Source organism: Rhineura floridana, chromosome 18, assembly GCF_030035675.1.
Source record: "Rhineura floridana isolate rRhiFlo1 chromosome 18, rRhiFlo1.hap2, whole genome shotgun sequence".
NCBI classification, from domain to species: Eukaryota; Metazoa; Chordata; class Lepidosauria; order Squamata; family Rhineuridae; genus Rhineura; species Rhineura floridana.
Window position 1 is genome coordinate 20,138,526 of NC_084497.1, and position 16,254 is coordinate 20,154,779.

Here is a 16,254-nt window from a genome sequence, read left to right on the forward strand (position 1 = left end):
AGGCTGAGAGGCAGTGACTGGCCCAAGGTCACCCAGTGAGCTTCATGACTGTGTGGGGATTCGAACCCTGGTCTCCCAGGTCATAGTTCAGCACCTTAACCACTACACCACACTGGCTCTCTTCAGTGTGACAATCCTTCATATATGTGAAAAGTATTCTCATGTGTGTGGCCTCCCCGCCCCTGCCTTCTTTTCTCTTCTCTAGGACTGCATATGCACCATACATTTCAAGCACATTTCAAGCACATGACTTTCCCCCAAAGAATCCTGGGAACTGCAGTTTAACCCTCACAGAGTTACAATTCCCAGCGCTCTTAACAAACTGCAGTTCCTGGGATTCTTTGGGGCAAATCATGTGCTTTAAATGTATGGTGTGTTTGCAACTTGATAAACATACAGAGTTTCTTCCTCATTGGACTCGCTTCCATACCTTTGACCACCTTCATTGCCCTTCTCTGAATCCATTCCAGTTTGTTTACGTCCTTCTTAAAGAACGATGTCCAGATTTTGCAGAATTTTTAAAAAATCTTATTTTAAACCCTCTTTGGAGACATAACAGCAACAACATAACCTCATCACTCAAGAAGTTCACAGGGCCAGTTTCACATCTGATATAAGTTGGGCTTTGTTCCATCCATGCTGTCCATGCTTCTTTCTACTCATTTTCACCAGCTAAGGCAACAGAGTGGAAGGGGGAGGTTAGCCCTTCATGTAAATATTTGCCTGATTAAGACTTATTTTCTTTTTCTTTCTTTCGCTCTTTTTCTTTTTTTAAATAATGTGTAACCCAAGAGCAAAAGTTTCATGTGAGAAAATGGCACTTGGCAAACAGTGGCTCTCTGATATGCTCTAATTGCTTTTGGTAAACTGACAATAAAAAGGGGGGTTGGAAATGAAAGCAGATATGACAACAGTTCATGCTAAAGAGCGACTGCTGCTTTTGAGCAATTCATTTATTGGGCTTTTCCGGAGAAAGGAGAGAGAGGGAAAGAGGGAGATGGGACTCAGTAAGGGTTTTGTGTAGCAAGTGTACAATGTGGAGACGGGAGCATTTTTCTTCTTTTCTCATCATATCAGATACTCTTGCAGTACAATCCTGTTCAAGAAATGAGTCCCACCCTGTTCAATGCAGCTTACTCCCTCCTAGGGATGGGGGAAATCTGTCCATTTCAGTTTCTCTCAGTTTGAACCCCCCCCTTTAAATTCCATTCACCACATTTTTTAAATTTCTATTTTTAAAAGCCCTCATGAAAACCCATCAGCATTTTAGAGCAAATCTCTCCTAATACACATGTGCTTGTATGCAATACTCCCCAACATACACATTTTTGCAAAATAATTTCCCCTAATATAATGCATGTTTTAGTATGTTCTTTCCGCTAATATATGCATTTTTGGCTAGGAGACTAGGGGACTGATGGTCACCCGGCACCCCACTTTGTACTCCTTTTTATCCCCCCAAAAAGATTCTTCCTTGGCAGTTCTGATCTTGCAAATTAAGCAGAATACAAATAGGTTATAGCCAACTAAGTCCTACTCAGAGCAGACCCATTAAAATGAACAAACCTTTCACGTTACAGAGCAATCTAGCTCGGGGGGAGCCGGCGTAAAATTATGCCGCATCCAGTTGCCATTCAGGAGCCTCTGGGTTGGCTGAACTCCGGCTCAGCTGGGAACTGCGCAGAGGGACCAGAAAGCGAAAGCCTGCTCTCCCAAATACCCCTACGAGGGAGTAAGCCCTCTCCACTGACTTCTATTGCAATTATTTTCTTAGACCGGCCTTTTTCCTGGTTGAACTTTTGCATGAATTGGGACCTGCAGAAGCGCTCCAAACACAAGCTGGATGTGATCTAAGTCCTCTCACCTCAGCCCCATCTGACGCACCCCTGACACACTCCTTTTTCAGACCTTAAGCCAGCTTCCGCCAGCTTCACTTGTGCTGGCCTCAGTTCAGCCAGCTGGGTCCCGGCTCAGCCAGGCTGGCCCAGCTGAGCCAGGCAGAGGGACTCACGCCAGTGTAGCCTGGCTGAGCCAGGACCCAGCCGGCTCAGCTGCAGATCTGCCGCATCCTACTCCCCTCAGCCTGGCATAAATGCAAGTTGGATTGCTCTCTTAATCTTGTTCATTAACTTCAGTGGGTCTATTCTGAGTTAGACCAGTGTTACATACAACCTACTTGGTAACTGGACTTGCCTTCTTGGCTTATTAAAGCCTGCCGAGCGGGGTTGACCAAGTGGATCCAGGGTGGGGTCAACATGTCGTTGCAGGAGGAAGTGGTTCCAGCCACCCTGAAAGAGGTGGTGATCCGATCGCTCCTGAAAAAGCCCACCTTGGACCCACTGGTTTGTGACACCTACTGCCTGGTCACAAATATCCCCTTTTTAGGGAAGGTTGATCAAGAGATTTGTGGCGCAATAATTCCAAGTACTCTTGGATGAAACAGATTACCTTGACCCATTCCAGTCTGGGTTCAGGCCTGGTTATGGGGCTGAATCAGCCTTGGTCGCCCTGATCTGTCTGAGGACAGGGTGTGTGTGACCCTGTTATTCTTAATGGATCTCTCAGCAGCTTTTGATACCATTGACTATGGTATCCTTCTGGGCCGACTTGCTGAGATGGGTATTGGAGGCACTGTTTTACAGTGGTTCCAATCCTATCTCCAGAGTCATTTTCAGAGAATAACATTGGGTGATTGTCTTTCGGCCCCCTGGCAGTTGTGCTGTGGAGTGCCGCAGGGTACCATCTTGTCCTCATGCTGTTTAACATTTATATGAAGCCTTTGGGAGCGATCATCAGGAGATTTGGGTCAAGGTGTCAGCAGTATGCCGATGATATCCAGCTCTATTTCTCCGTAACGTCTGAATTGGGAGAGGCCGTGCAAGCCCTGGACCCCTTGCCTGGACTCAGTGGTAGGCTGGATGAGGGCCAATAAATTGACTCTGAATTCTAGCAAGATGGAGGTGGTGTGGGTTGGTGGTTCCCGAGTTTGGATAATTGGTCAGTTGCCTGCTCCCTCTGAAAGAGCAGGTCCGTAGTCTGGGGGTGCTTCTGGATCCATCTTTGTCACTAGAGGCCCAGGTGACTTCAGTGGCTAGGAGTGCCTTTTACCAGCTTTGGCTGGTAAGACAGCTGCGGCCGTTTCTGGACCGGGATAGCCTGACCACTGTTGTCCATGCACTGGTAACCTCCAGGCTGGATTACTGTAATGAGCTCTATGTGGGGCTACCCTTGAGGTTGGTCCGGAAACTGCAGCTGGTGCAAAATGCGGTGGTGAGACTGCTCACTGTGGCAGGGTATTGCCAACATGTCACCCTGCTGCTGAAAGAATTGCATTGGCTACCTATTAGCTACCGGGCTAAGTTTAATTTTTTGGCTTTGGTGTACAAAGCCCTATACAGCTTGGGACCAGGATACCTGAAAGACCGTCTTATCCCTTACATACCCAGTCGATCACTGAACTCTGCAGGTGAGGGCCTCCTGCAAAATGCATCTTATTAGGAGGTCCGTTCCGCACAACTTAGAAAGCAGACCTTTAGTGTTGTGGCACCTACCCTTTGGAATTCCCTCCCCTTAAATATTAGACAGACACCCGTCTCTGTTATCTTTTTGGCGCCTACTGAAGACCTTCCTCTTTCAACAAGCCTTTTAAGTAGAGACCTTATCCCAGTCTGCATCTGTGTTGGAATTGCTTTTTAATGCATTTTTAAAGCTTTTTATATTTTTTTAAAAATTCTGCTTTTAAAGCTTTTTTTTTTAAAAGAAGATTTTAAAAAGATGTTTCGTTTTAATATGTTTTTAAGGATGTTTTGTTTTAATATACTTTAAAGTCTGTTTTTATGAAGTTTTAGAATGTTTTTAGTGCTTTTGTTTGCTGCCCTGGGCTTCTGCTGGGAGGAAAGGTGGGATATAAATCTAATAAATTAATAAATAAACAAACAAACCTAATAATAATGACAACAGTGATGGTGTGGATGTTGCTGTCTCTGCATGGCTCAACATTACATATGGCTCCCAGGTCTTCATCACAAGAGGTGAAGCCAGCTACCTGTGTAAGAAAAAGCTCCTGTCTGGGAGCTGATCAGACTGGAGGGTTAAAAAAAGAACCAGCAGCTTTTCCAGATTTGTACACTTCCCCTCTCCTGTGCTAGGGTGCACTAAAATCTCCCATTTTTTTCTTTTTAAAAAAGGACACATTTTCACACACTTTTATATCGTCTGTGGAAAAAAATATGCCATAGCCATCTGATGCTATAGGTCTTCATAGAACTGTAAATTGTATGGAAAAGAGATGGCATTTAGGGAAGGAATAGCCTATCCGCTTGTTGTGGCACAGGAGCAGCCCTGATGTCAGCAAAGATCCAGAGGTGACAAGTTAGAAGCACTTACCAAATCACTTCCAAAAAGTTCAAAGGAAAAAAAAGTGCTATGTATAAGCCACTGTGCTAAGATACACCAAGAGGATTTTTTGTGTTGTATTGTTTACATATTATGATTGTACACTGCCCTGCGATTTTATTTGATGGCAGTATTTAAATAATTTTATAAATACTTTTATTAAATAAATAAACACATTCAAATCTAAAATGAGAAAAAATAGGGCTGTTGTTACAAAACTCTTATGTTAACCTCACAATGAAGAGACAAGATGACTGGGTGCTTAAGTCAACGGACCATCAGAATGTGTATACATTACAACTAATAAAAAGTAATGATAAGAATAAATATTTAGAAGCAAGGTGTCCAGCAGTGGGCTTTCATATATCACAGGAAGCCCATACATAAACTAGCTTGTCTGTGTATCACCTGCAATCCCACTGTGTTAATTTTTTATTTTCATTTTCAGCTTATGAAACCCTACTAAGTCTATGGCTGGGACACAAGGGTGACAAAGGTCAGGCAGGCTTTGTCTTGAAAAGGGACACAGGCAGAGCGAGGAGAGGAATTGCTCTTAGGCAGGAGAAGAAGGGGACTAACAATAATAATAATAACAGCAGCAGCAGCAGCAACGGGTATTTGCCCGGGTATTTTTATCCGGTCCGGGTTTTGCAGGCGCCCCTCCTTAGCTAGAGTTCCCTGCGAGTCCCTTCCATGCCTTTTCCCTCCTGTCTCGGGTTTTCCTTCCCGAACTCCCCTTTTCTCCCCCGCTTTCGCCCGCGAAGAGGGGGAAGTAGATGGTGGCCTGGATCCAGTCCGGGTTTTGCGCGTCGCCTGCCCCCCTGGTAGAAATAGGAAAATTCAATAATCAAAGCAAAGGGAAGCGAGAGAGAGAGGAGGAGAAAAAAAATCCCGGATCAGGGCAACTTTGATGGCGCATGCGCGCCGCAAGCCTCCATCCCAAACACACACATTTCCCTGTACTTGGAAAGTCACCCAAAGCAGCCCCAAGTGCAGGTAAGACCTTCTGCGCTTCCCTTCCTGCCCCCCGGCAGCCAGTCCCGGGCTCTTCCTCCCCCGTGGGCGTCCCCAGCTCCCGGCCCGCGCACTTTTCCGCGCCTTGTCCCGGCCGCCACGGCAACTCTCTCGCGTAGCCTCGCGCTCCCTAGTGCGCGCTGGGGCTTGGCAGAGAGGGCGAGCGGCGGCGGCGCCCTGAGCAAACGCGGCCGGCTGCAAGCGCTGGGAAGGTGGCTGTGGCTGAACGGGCGAGGGAGGGGGCGTGGGAAGAAGGGGCTTTGCACGGGCCGAGAGAAGCGCACTAGTAAGGGGGGGGCGCATTGCATTGCACTGAGCGAAACGGCGTAGGTCATTGCGCTCTGAAGGCGGCGGCGGCGGCGGGGGAGAGATTGCGATGTGCCTAGAACGGGATGGCGGGGCTAATACTTTGCATACTGGTGGTTTTCCGTCTTACTGGAGGGGGGGGAGCTTGCCAATACGATCGCTTTTTCTCTCCCCCTCCTTTCTAATTCCCCGCTTTCTGTCTGACTTTTTTCCTGGGCCACTTTGGGGGGAAAGGATGCAGGTGGTTCGTCTTCTTCCTTGTCCGGGGGACGGAGTTCGGGGGGGTGAGGGGGCGAGCAAGAAACAAGATTTTCGCAATTCCCAGGACTTTCTCAAACCGAGGCGGGCAAGGTGGGTGGGAGACATCCGCGCGTTTGGTGACTCTCTCCCCCGCCCCTCCAAGATCCCAAGAAGCCGAGATATGCCCCCTTCACTTGGACTGGGAGAGGGAGGGCGGAGAGATAGGAAATAAGGTCTTAGATCTCCCCGTTGGCCCCAGGCAGAGGGTGCCTAACCATTTTTCGAAGACTTTAAAAATAGTCGGGGGGAGGGGGAGGAAAGGGAAAGAGAGGGCGGGGAGGAGGAAGAGGAGGGGGCGGGATCACCCCTTCCCCAATTTGCACCTCAGGTGTCCGAGTTTAAAGATGGCTTTGGAAATTTGTTTCTCTTCCCCCCCCCCGCTTTTGGCAGAGTGCAAGTTGGCTTTGTTGCGGGGGAGGAAAGGAAGGACGTGGAAAGAGCGAGAAGCTGTGAGCTTTTGCGCGGGGTGGTTCTTGTCCCTGGTGTCGGAGCTGCTGCTGCCGCGGCTGCAACTCTCGGCGCGCCTGACCGGCGGCCTGCGAAGTTTTACCAAAGTGGTGCTTTGGGGAGGACACCCAGGGCACTTGGAGAGATGCGCCGGGGGAGGGGGGCGAGCGTCCGGAGCGCCCGGTAGCCGCGGGGAAAAGGGAGACGGAGACGATGCTCGATACTTGCGTCGCTTTGCAGTTCCCAGTTCCTTTCTGGGGGGAGAAATATAGTCTCCTCCTCTTTAGTCCCAACCCAAGTTGTTTGAGCGTCCCAAGAGTGCGCTTTGGGGCGATCCGGGGTGCTTTATGCCTGTACTCTTCTCTCTCTCCTCACCCCCCCCCTTTGAAGCAGCAGGTTATTTTTACCCAGTGGTATGTACAGAACGAGCAGCTGATTTGCTCTCCCGAGCCAGAAAGGGTCGCTTCTCTTTCCGCCTCCAGTCCTTTTCACTCTTTCTGTTTTTCTTATTTTTTTTTTAATCTCCTGCTCTTTGGAGAAGTTGGGTCTGTTGGGGGCGCGCAAGGGGTAAGGGACTTTTGCAGGTGTTGTGAGTTTTTGTAAGGGGGGGAGGCAGGCAGGCAAACCCTTTGGCGTATTGTTTGTGTTGGGGTGTGTGGGTGGGGCGGGGGTTTGGCTCGGCCTAGGGGTGGAGTTGGGAAGGGCGGGGCGCCCTCGGATGAGTGGGGTTTTGGTGAATGCTTCTCTCCATGTTTGGGCGCTCCCGGGACAAGGGAACAGGTGCCGAGCTGTCAGTCAAAGTTAGGGCTTGCCGGGAACCGGCGGGGTGGGGTGGGGTGGGGTGGGGTGGGGGGAGATAGAAATAGCGGTTTAAAAAAAAGGAAAAGAAGAGACTTCTGGGTTTTAACAAAAAAAGAGAAGCTGGTAAAAGTGTTGGAGGGAGAGCAGGATGCATAGCCGCGAGTTGTAAAGAGGAAAGGATTACATATAAATACTCTCTCTCAAATTTGTCTCTCCTAATATATAGTTAGATCCTAGACTTTAGGATCTGGGGAGGGAAGAGGGCCCTTCTTCTATGCAATAAAGAGAACCTTCATTTCTTCCTGCATGTTTATATATATATTTTTGGGGAAGAAAGTTTCACTCCTACCCCATAACATTTTGTTGCTTATAAAACGGCCTGGTCTTGAAATTGGGCAGGTAATGGAGAGCAGTTGGCACTCAATTGGGGGGTTGTGTGCCCTGGGGAGAATTTAGCAGTAGTTTAACAATCTCCTTTTGGATGGGGTTGGTGCCTGCATGCAGATAAGACAGAACCATATATGTGCTGTCCACAATTTTAGGGTCTGTGTGCGTTTGTCGTGTCCGTTGTCCAAAGAAAGATTTCTGTGTCCCCGACTGAAAGTTGGCTCAGTGGCAAGGATGGAAAGGCCAGGGCAAGGGTAGTGGTGGTGGAGTTCTGTCTCTTGGATCTCTTTCTGGAATTTGCTGCATGAGAAAACTTTCTCGGTGTAGGGTGCATCGTGGAGGGCTGATTGAAATCGCTGTGCTTTAGATCTATCTGGCCTTTGTGGCAGGGGAGTGAAACTTTTTGTGAACTTGATTAATAAACTCCATGTGTTCCTTCCTTTCAACATGCTTTTCTCCCCCCCCCTTCTTCCTCAAGGCCATATGCAACTACATTAGGGATCACCTCAATCCTTCCCCTTGGAATACACTCTGCCCTTCCTTGCTCTTTCCTATTAGCCATCTTTGTGTATGGGGAATCGCTTCTTAGTTGTGCTTTATTCTCATCCTTTTTCATCCATCTTTCTGCAGGCTAAGAAGGTTTTTTTGGGGGGGGGAGAGGGAAGGAGAATATTGGTGAACTTAGTAATCAAGTTTCCAGATCTTCTGCCTCCTGTTTAATTTATTAGACTACTTATTTATTCTGTTGATAATAATCTGTTGCAGGTTTCTATGGAGATGTTAAACTGATCTCTTCAAGAAATCAAACTCCATATGTGCTAAATTGTTTAAAGAAGCAGCATGGGTTCTTTGTCTTTTCTTGTTTTTGTTTTGTTTTCAAACTCTCTGCGTTTTTGGGTTGTTTGACTTGAGTTTGCCATATTAAGAAAGGGCCAAAGCTGAACTGGGAGAGAGCAGAAAAGTTAAGGGGGGTTGATCCTCAAGTTTCATATCTTCAAGCACCTCTTCCGCCTCATGTGTGTTAACTGGACTCTGCTCTTGAAAGGATCTGTCTAAATGCTGTTGCAGAAAGAGCAGGTTAAATGATAAGGCCCTTCTTCTTAAATAAGCTCATCTTTGGTCAGACAGACCAGTCATTGATGCAAATAAAACCTTGCTTGCTGCTGCTGCAGTTGTTAGGTGCTCTTTCCCCCTTCTCATCCACATTATTGTAAACCCAAAATCAAATATAAAGATTTTTTTTGTAAAGTGGATGTTAAGAGTATTATTATTTTATTATGTATTTTTTAAGTGCAGGAGGTCAGAATCGAAAAGAGTTAATGCATTAGAGGTTTTTGTAGCCTTTTGTTTCAACTTAATGGGAAGGTGGGGTGGGGTGGGGTGGGGTAAATAATATATAAAAAGTGTTTTTCATTGGAGCAGTTCTCCAGGAGATGCTGCTGACTTCTGAATTGTCAAACAAAACTTTCCCTTTATTATTAAAGTGTCATTTTCTGATGCCTAAGTATCTTGCCTTTCAGAAGTTGCCTTGGTCAACTCCCATTTAAAGATGATGGCGACTTATTCTGGGGTTCCTGTGTTTCAGCAGGGCACCTAACAGATGCCAAGCTGGTGGCAGCCCCTCCTGACAGACAGGGGAAAAGTTACAGGTTTAAAAATATGCCCGTGTCGTGTGTCTTTTCCCCTTCAGACTGAGCTTCGCCAGTGCCGTTCCCTTTTAAACCATTCTTGTTTCTTAAAACAATTTCTTCCTATCGCTTTCCCCCCAGTATACTTTCTGCCTTTCTTTTAAAACAGATATGTGTGTGCACTCCAGCCAAAACAGTACTAAACAGACTTAAAAACAAGACTAACTTTGTCTGATGAAATCCACATCCTTGATTGCTTTAATCTTATTAATTCTCTTGTGTGTTATGTTTTTGTCCCTGTGTTCAGTGCTGCTTCAGTGCAGTTTGATCACCATCCTTCTCCTTCCACCCTTGCCTCTTGTTTCCTTCTCTTTTGTAATCTTTTGGGTAGCTGCTTCTCTCCCTACGCCCCCTTTTTTCTTTATTCCTTTTAAAATTTGAATTGCAAACTGGACAGACTGACAAGTGAAAAAAAGCAACCGCACATGCACACACAAAAAGCCAGCATGGCACGCAAAAAAGAAACACTGTGGCTTTAAACCCGGGAGTTTGCATATTCCCCTTGTATCTTTCCCCTTTGCTAATTATTGTGTTGTTTTCAGAGCAAATATGTCATATCCATGGCGACCGGGCAGGTTTATTGTCTTTCAGAAGCAATAGCTCACATAAGTAATTAATGACTTTTTTTTTTCCTCTGGCTTAGGTTAAACAGATCATTCAAGGAAAGTCATCTCTTCCCTCCCTCCCTTCTCTCTCTCTCTCTCTCCTTCTCCCTCTCTCTCTCTTTTAGCTCAGTGACATAAGAACATGAGTTAGAATAAGAAAATACTTTAACCAAGAAGTTAGTGGCTGACTTCTATCTCCCTCCCCCCCCCCCCGCAAAGCCAAACATTTCTTTTAAAAGCTGGTTGTGTCAGTTTTCCTACAGTTGACATTGTCATTTCTTACAGAAGAAAATCCTTGGTTCAAGCGTGGGGCAGGGAGAGGATGAACAGTAAACCTAAGATGAGTAGTGGCTTGTGTTCATGCAACGGGAAAAAGGGATAGTGGGTGGATAATCTTCTAGGGTTGCTGCTTCTAGTGAGTGGAATCCCCCCTCCCTGAACCTCCCCATGTATTAAAATAATCAGGGCTGGGAAAATACCCAACACTTTAAAACTTCTATGAATTCCAGCACACTCACACACATGCTTGAAAAATAGAAAAACTGTCTTCCATCAAGCAGATTTTTTTAATATCAAATAATTCCTCTCTGTTGGGTTTCCCTCTCCCTAAGCAAACAAAAACAAGATTTAGTTCAAGGGGTGGTGGTGGTAGAGTTCTAACTTTCAGAAACTTCTAAGGTGCTGGTCTAAATTGCCCTTCTAGGCCTCTGGTCATTTGGTACATACCTTGGCTCACATTTTTTACATACTTCCTCATTTTTTTTCTCCTTTATTAATCCAGAATATTCTATCTACTTAGACCAGAGACTGGTTTACCTTTGATTTATTGAGATGATGTCTCTGTTTCCCCCCCCCCCCTTTGTTATGTGGTCTCCCAACACCAGTCAGCACCCCCACCCACCTCCCTCACTTAATTTCATTTTTGACGGATTTACACCCAACTCATTCATATAAATATATGAGAAAGAGGGATCTGCTGATTGTCATAAACAGAACCCTCTTGGCCATGTAGCAGGTTTTAAAACAAGCCCCCCCCACTTGTTTGACTCAAAGCAGGTCTGTCCATGCAGTTTCTGTATTCCACAGTATTTCCACTTTAAATAAAAGTATTGATGTATTGAGTTGCAAGAATACAACACATATAAAGAAACAAGAATTAAAGTGGTACATCCTTTCTCCCAACCCTGTCCCACAATATTTCTACTCGAACTTCTTTTAAAGAAAGAGGTTTTCTTTGAGTCCCAAAGAATTGAACCCCAGCCTGTCAACTCCCTCTCATTTTTTTAAAGCAGGCATGGCAGTTCAATCCATATCTTGTTGATTTCGTGGGTGGGTGGGAACACAAATATTGCTGTGAGTGATGTGGAATTGTAAGTTTCATACACAGTTGCAGCTGGGCTAGCATTTATATTTGTCTCTACTCCACTGCCACTGATGCAGAGGTCTTGACAAGTTCAGGTGGCACAATGGTGGGGAGGGGGATGCCAACTCCAGATCATGTAGATGTGGGGAGAAAGCACATCTGATTGTTGAGTTTCTTTAAAACAAAACGAAACCTCAAGCATGCAAGATGGCCTTGTGTATGGAGCAGCTTAGTAATTGAGTCTTTGTGTGTTTCTGATGTCTGTATTGGAAATAGTAGCAGAAGAAATGGGCAAGTATGGAAAGTAAATAGCAGGTAAGAAGGCAGCTCTCGCCAGACGGTTGAAATATTAACGCACAGCTTAGGGGATGCTTCAGAATTACGTTTCTCTTCCATTCTTCCATTCTATTTAGATTGCATTCTCTGTCTCTTCCCCCAACCTGCCCCAAATTTAAGGAAGGAAACCTTCTTCAGACATGGCCTTTGGGAGAGCCTCCTGGGATTTTGAATGCAGCCCAAAGTCAGGGACATGTTTCTGTGATGGAAGCTGGCTGAAAGGCTTTCTTTTTTAAAAATAAGATGATTTCTCTGCCACCTTTTCTGAAATCAGCTAGTCAGCCAAACCAATTTTTATTTTATTTTTGCTTAAAAGAAAAAAATTAGAATAGCCAAAAGTTGGCCCCTCTGCAGGCTCCTAATCTCCTGTGAAAGGGGAATAAATCTGCTTTTATCTGTAAGGCGGGGATGTTCCTGGACAGCATTTATGTCTTGCCAAGCGTGTTGATGTGTACAAACAAGTGCTGGGACATGGGAGGGAGAGCGCAAAGTACAAGTGATGGGGACGGGGGGGGGGGAGGCTTAGGGGGAAAGAGAGAAGGTCCTCAAGTTAACTCGCTCTGTTATAGCGCTGCAAGCCAAAGAAGGGGGAAACCGGGAGTAGTGTCATAAATTTTGCTAAAATTAATCAACCGTTTAAGAGCCCCATGTTAACAAGCCTTTCCAAGCAGGCAAGCAGCCTTCCTTTTTCTGTCTCATGTCTCTGCCCCCCCCCATTTCAAAGTCCAGGAAGGAGAAGCAGGGAGAGAGAAAAACAATCTCTTAAAAAAAAGTGCAAAAGAGAGAAGAAATATGGGTGGGGGAGACAAGAAATTAGTGCAGAAAAAAAAACACCCCTCTTCAAAAAGTGTGTGTGTGTGGGGTTGATTTATAGAATATAAATCCTCAAGTGTCCTTGATCCATATTGTCAGGCTTTTTTTTTTTTTTGGTCTGATTTGTCCTGTGTGCCTTTGACGGAAAAGACACGTAGAGAAGGGGGGGGGAGAGAGAAAAAAAGAGAGGAACGTGTTCTCAGCTTTGTAGCTCATTATCATTCTTAATAAGTCTTAAGGAATAAAGAGAAGCACTGAGTGTAAATGCTGGGTAATCCTAACGCTCCTCAAGGTGAGAGGAGTATTGAGGACACGGGAGAAAGAGAGGCAAGGGGGAGGGTGGAAACTGGTTGTGGAAAAGAGGCAGGAGTGAAAGGGATCCTTCTTAACTGGGCTTCTCAGCCTAGCACTCATGGGAAGAGTCTGTTCCACAGGGCCCATCCATCGATGGAGAAACTTCTAACTGAGCTCAAGTTGACAGAGGGCTTTTCTGCAAGATTTGCAGTTGGCTCTTTGTCTGCTTTTTTAAAAAGGAAAGAAAAAGTTCAGCATTCAAGAAACAAGTTATCATTTTTTCCTCCTTGCTTCCCCCCCCCCAAAGCCCACCTGAAGCAGTTTCCTGGTGGTGGGGTCATGCCTTTGCTATTGAACAGAGCGCCTGGCAGAGGCTACCCCCAATTCCTGCTTTTAGTTCCATAGCCTCTGTAGTCCCCATCCCCCCCAAAAATCTTGACTGGCCAGCCTGTTTGTGCAACTGTCACCCACACCGTAGCTGCTGTCCATGCTGGCTCCCAGCCGCAGGTGCCAAACGCTGAGGTGATGGCGTGAGGGTGGCTGCCATAGGGTGGACTGCATCTGCAAAGCACCAATTTGTGTAGAATTCTGCACATGGGATTGACCTTCATGCTGCGGCAGCCAGACATCCGCACCCCAAGGGCTGCCACACCAGACACAGTTGTGAGAACAGTCCCCCCCTCAACTCTGGATTGAATGTGACAATGTGCATTTTTTCACAGGAGTGCAATGGAATAATTCCCATGGGAGATGTTAATGTCAGAATGGAATATCCACCTGGATTTCACATGAAAGACAAGGAGAATACCAGCTCCCTACCTTCTGGCCAAAGGCCTTTCTTGCAGAAATCCTCGTGGCTTATCCATGTATTCACTCACAACCCTCTTTGTGTAAGGAAACATTTCACAGCAGAAAGATCCTTGTCTTTTTCTGTAGCTTTGAAAAACGCTCTCCCGACACACATACACTCTTCTCCTGTTGTCCAATATCTGAATCCATATCGCTGCCTCTTTATTTCCTGAAGAATTTGTCTCCACGTGTGGTTGCCTTTTCTTCGCCTCTCTCTTCTTAATTGTATGGACCCATCCTCTAAGCGTGCAGACTTGGACACTAGGTGGCTTAAAGTTATAGGAATGGTTTGGCGTGCGCAGTCTGAGAAAAAGGCAATCCCTGTTGCTGGGGTGGGCTGCTTTTAAAATGAATAAATAAATTTGAAATAAATCTAACTCTGCAGCAAGAGAACACGGCAACTCATTCAAATCTGTCACTGGGTAATTCTGGTGGGTCGAGGGGGATGGAACTCTCTCTTGCATCTTGATTGTCTCCTTGAGCCCCTCACACCTGGACATTTAAACAGGGTGTAGAAAGTGCAGAAGGGAGGGGAGAGTCGATCATGCTTTGGCTGCATATGTACCAGTCACAAGCCTGTAGCTTTTGCAAAGTGCTTTTCATGGGCACTTCTGGATCAACCTTGCTTCAGCACAGGGTCTCCAAAGCCTTCTGCCCCCCAAGGTATGCATATCTTGAGTATGCCCCCTCCAGCCCCTGAAGTTCCTAGGAGCAGATATGACTTTTGAGGAGCCTTTAATGTGTGTACATGGATCAAAGCCCTCAGGGTACCAGCATCATATGTTTAGGTTTCTGGGGTTTCTCCCATGTTTCATAGAATCATAGAATAGTAGAGTTGGAAGGGGCCTGTAAGGCCATCGAGTCCAACCCCCTGCTCAATACAGGAATCCAAATCAAAGCATTCCTGACAGATGGCTGTCCGGCTGCCTCTTGAATGCCTCCAGTGTCAGAGAGCCCACTACCTCTCTAGGTAATTGATTCCATTGTTGTATGGCTCTTAACAGGAAGTTTTTCCTGATGTCTAGTTGAAATCTGGCTTCCTGCAACTTGAGCCCATTATTCTGTGTCCTGCACTCTGGGACGACTGAGAAGAGATCCTGGCCCTCCTCTGTGTGACACCCTTTCATGTACTTGAAGAGTGCTGTCATATCTCCCCCCAGTCTTCTCTTAAGGATAAACATGCCCAGTTCTTTCAGTCCCTCCTCATAGGGCTTTTTTTCCAGTCCCAGTCCCATTTGTGAGATACCTGTCATTCTGTGTCTCCAGCAGTGAGCCTGGGCCTCCCCAGGGGATGTTTCTATGATGGGCATGTTGAACTTGTGCATGCGTGTGTGTCAGGTCTAGCATCTGCACTTGGCCTACTTGGGCAGCTGCCAGAGCCCCAGCAGCCTGGTGGGCCCCCACTGCTGACACTAGCCCTGCCCACCCCTCTTTTAAAAAGCAGCCCCTCCTGCCTGATGCTCCAAGCTGCTTTCAGTCTTGCTGCCATTTTAATTTCCCCCATTGCTCCTCAATAGAGTGGTGCTCTGGGGCCTGCTCGGAACCTGGAATGGCACCCATCCCACAAGCCCCCCATGGCTCAATCATATCAGAGATGCTAGAGGGTCTTTGGGCATGCCAGTCTCACTCCCCCCCCCCCGGGCATCGGGCCTTCTTTCTCTCCAAGGCGCTGCTACTTGCTCTCTCTCCTCCTGGGACCAATCTGCCAACTGTCTGAGATGGGGGGGAGTGTGTGTTTGTGTGTGCCCACATGAGCGAGTGCCCCTCTTCTGCACAGGCATATGAACAGTGTCCCCGTAAGGAAATCTCAGCTTTCTTTGCAGGGTAGCTGGGAAGGAGGCTGCCACCAGCTAGTTGCTGTCAGCTGCGTCACAGCAGGGCTGTCGGTTGGGAGTTGAGGAAACCAGTGACATCTGTAGGGCCACAGAGTCCCTGCTCCTGGCTCTGGGAGAAGCAGCCTTGAGCATTGGCGGGATTTGGCACATGGTGAACTTGCCTGGCGTTCCCCAGGAACTTGTTGGTTCAAGGTATCCTGTTGGAAAGGGCTAGGCAAAAACAGAGGCCGCGGCTGAAGATGACGGAAGAGGGGAAAGGAGATGGGCAGGGAGGAAAGTAGCAGGTGGGGGACAGGCAGAGGGAGACAGGGAGATGAATTGGACCACTGCCTAGATATGAGAACACATAAGAGGACCCCCGAAGCTGGATCAAGCCAACATCATCCTGTTCTCATGGTGGCCAACCTGATGCCCACCATGGGAAGCTCAGAAGTAGGTCATGAGCGCAACAGTGTGGCCCGGCTCCAAGAGTGCAGCACTGTCCCTTTGGTCCACAGCTCTAGGGCATTGCATCACACAGGGAATCTGGAGGTTCCTGGTTCAAGGCCTGGTGGTTCTCACAAGATCTCTTGCTTGAGCGATTTGCTCAGCAGATATTTTGTGTGCGTGTCTGTGTAGTTTGTTCTGGATGATATGTGCAACTCCATACTCTGCGCAACCTTCTCTACTATAAAGGAGTGAGTTAGTTCTAGATGAGTTACTTGACCCCCTTCTAGCTCCGACTCTGCATGCGTTGTAGTCAGCACATGAACTTTCTCCTTCCCCACCAAATGTGGCTGATGGATCCCTTGAGGGCAAGGGTAGGGGTCACAACTTAAAAA

The 16,254-nt window shown here is 46.9% G+C and overlaps 1 protein-coding gene across 3 annotated transcripts in view; it reads left to right on the forward strand.

The window, feature by feature from the left end:
• The window catches only part of CASZ1 (castor zinc finger 1), a 416,252-nt gene that overhangs the window by 89,874 nt on the left and 310,124 nt on the right, over positions 1 to 16,254 (forward strand). For 2 of the 3 annotated variants that reach the window (XM_061602124.1, XM_061602129.1), the window contains exon 1: positions 5,173 to 5,391. The exons of the other annotated variant lie outside the window; for it this stretch is intronic. The gene's annotated coding sequence lies outside the window, so the exon portion shown is untranslated. Of the gene's footprint in view, positions 1 to 5,172; positions 5,392 to 16,254 lie in introns of those variants that run through there. 3 annotated transcript variants of the gene reach the window in all.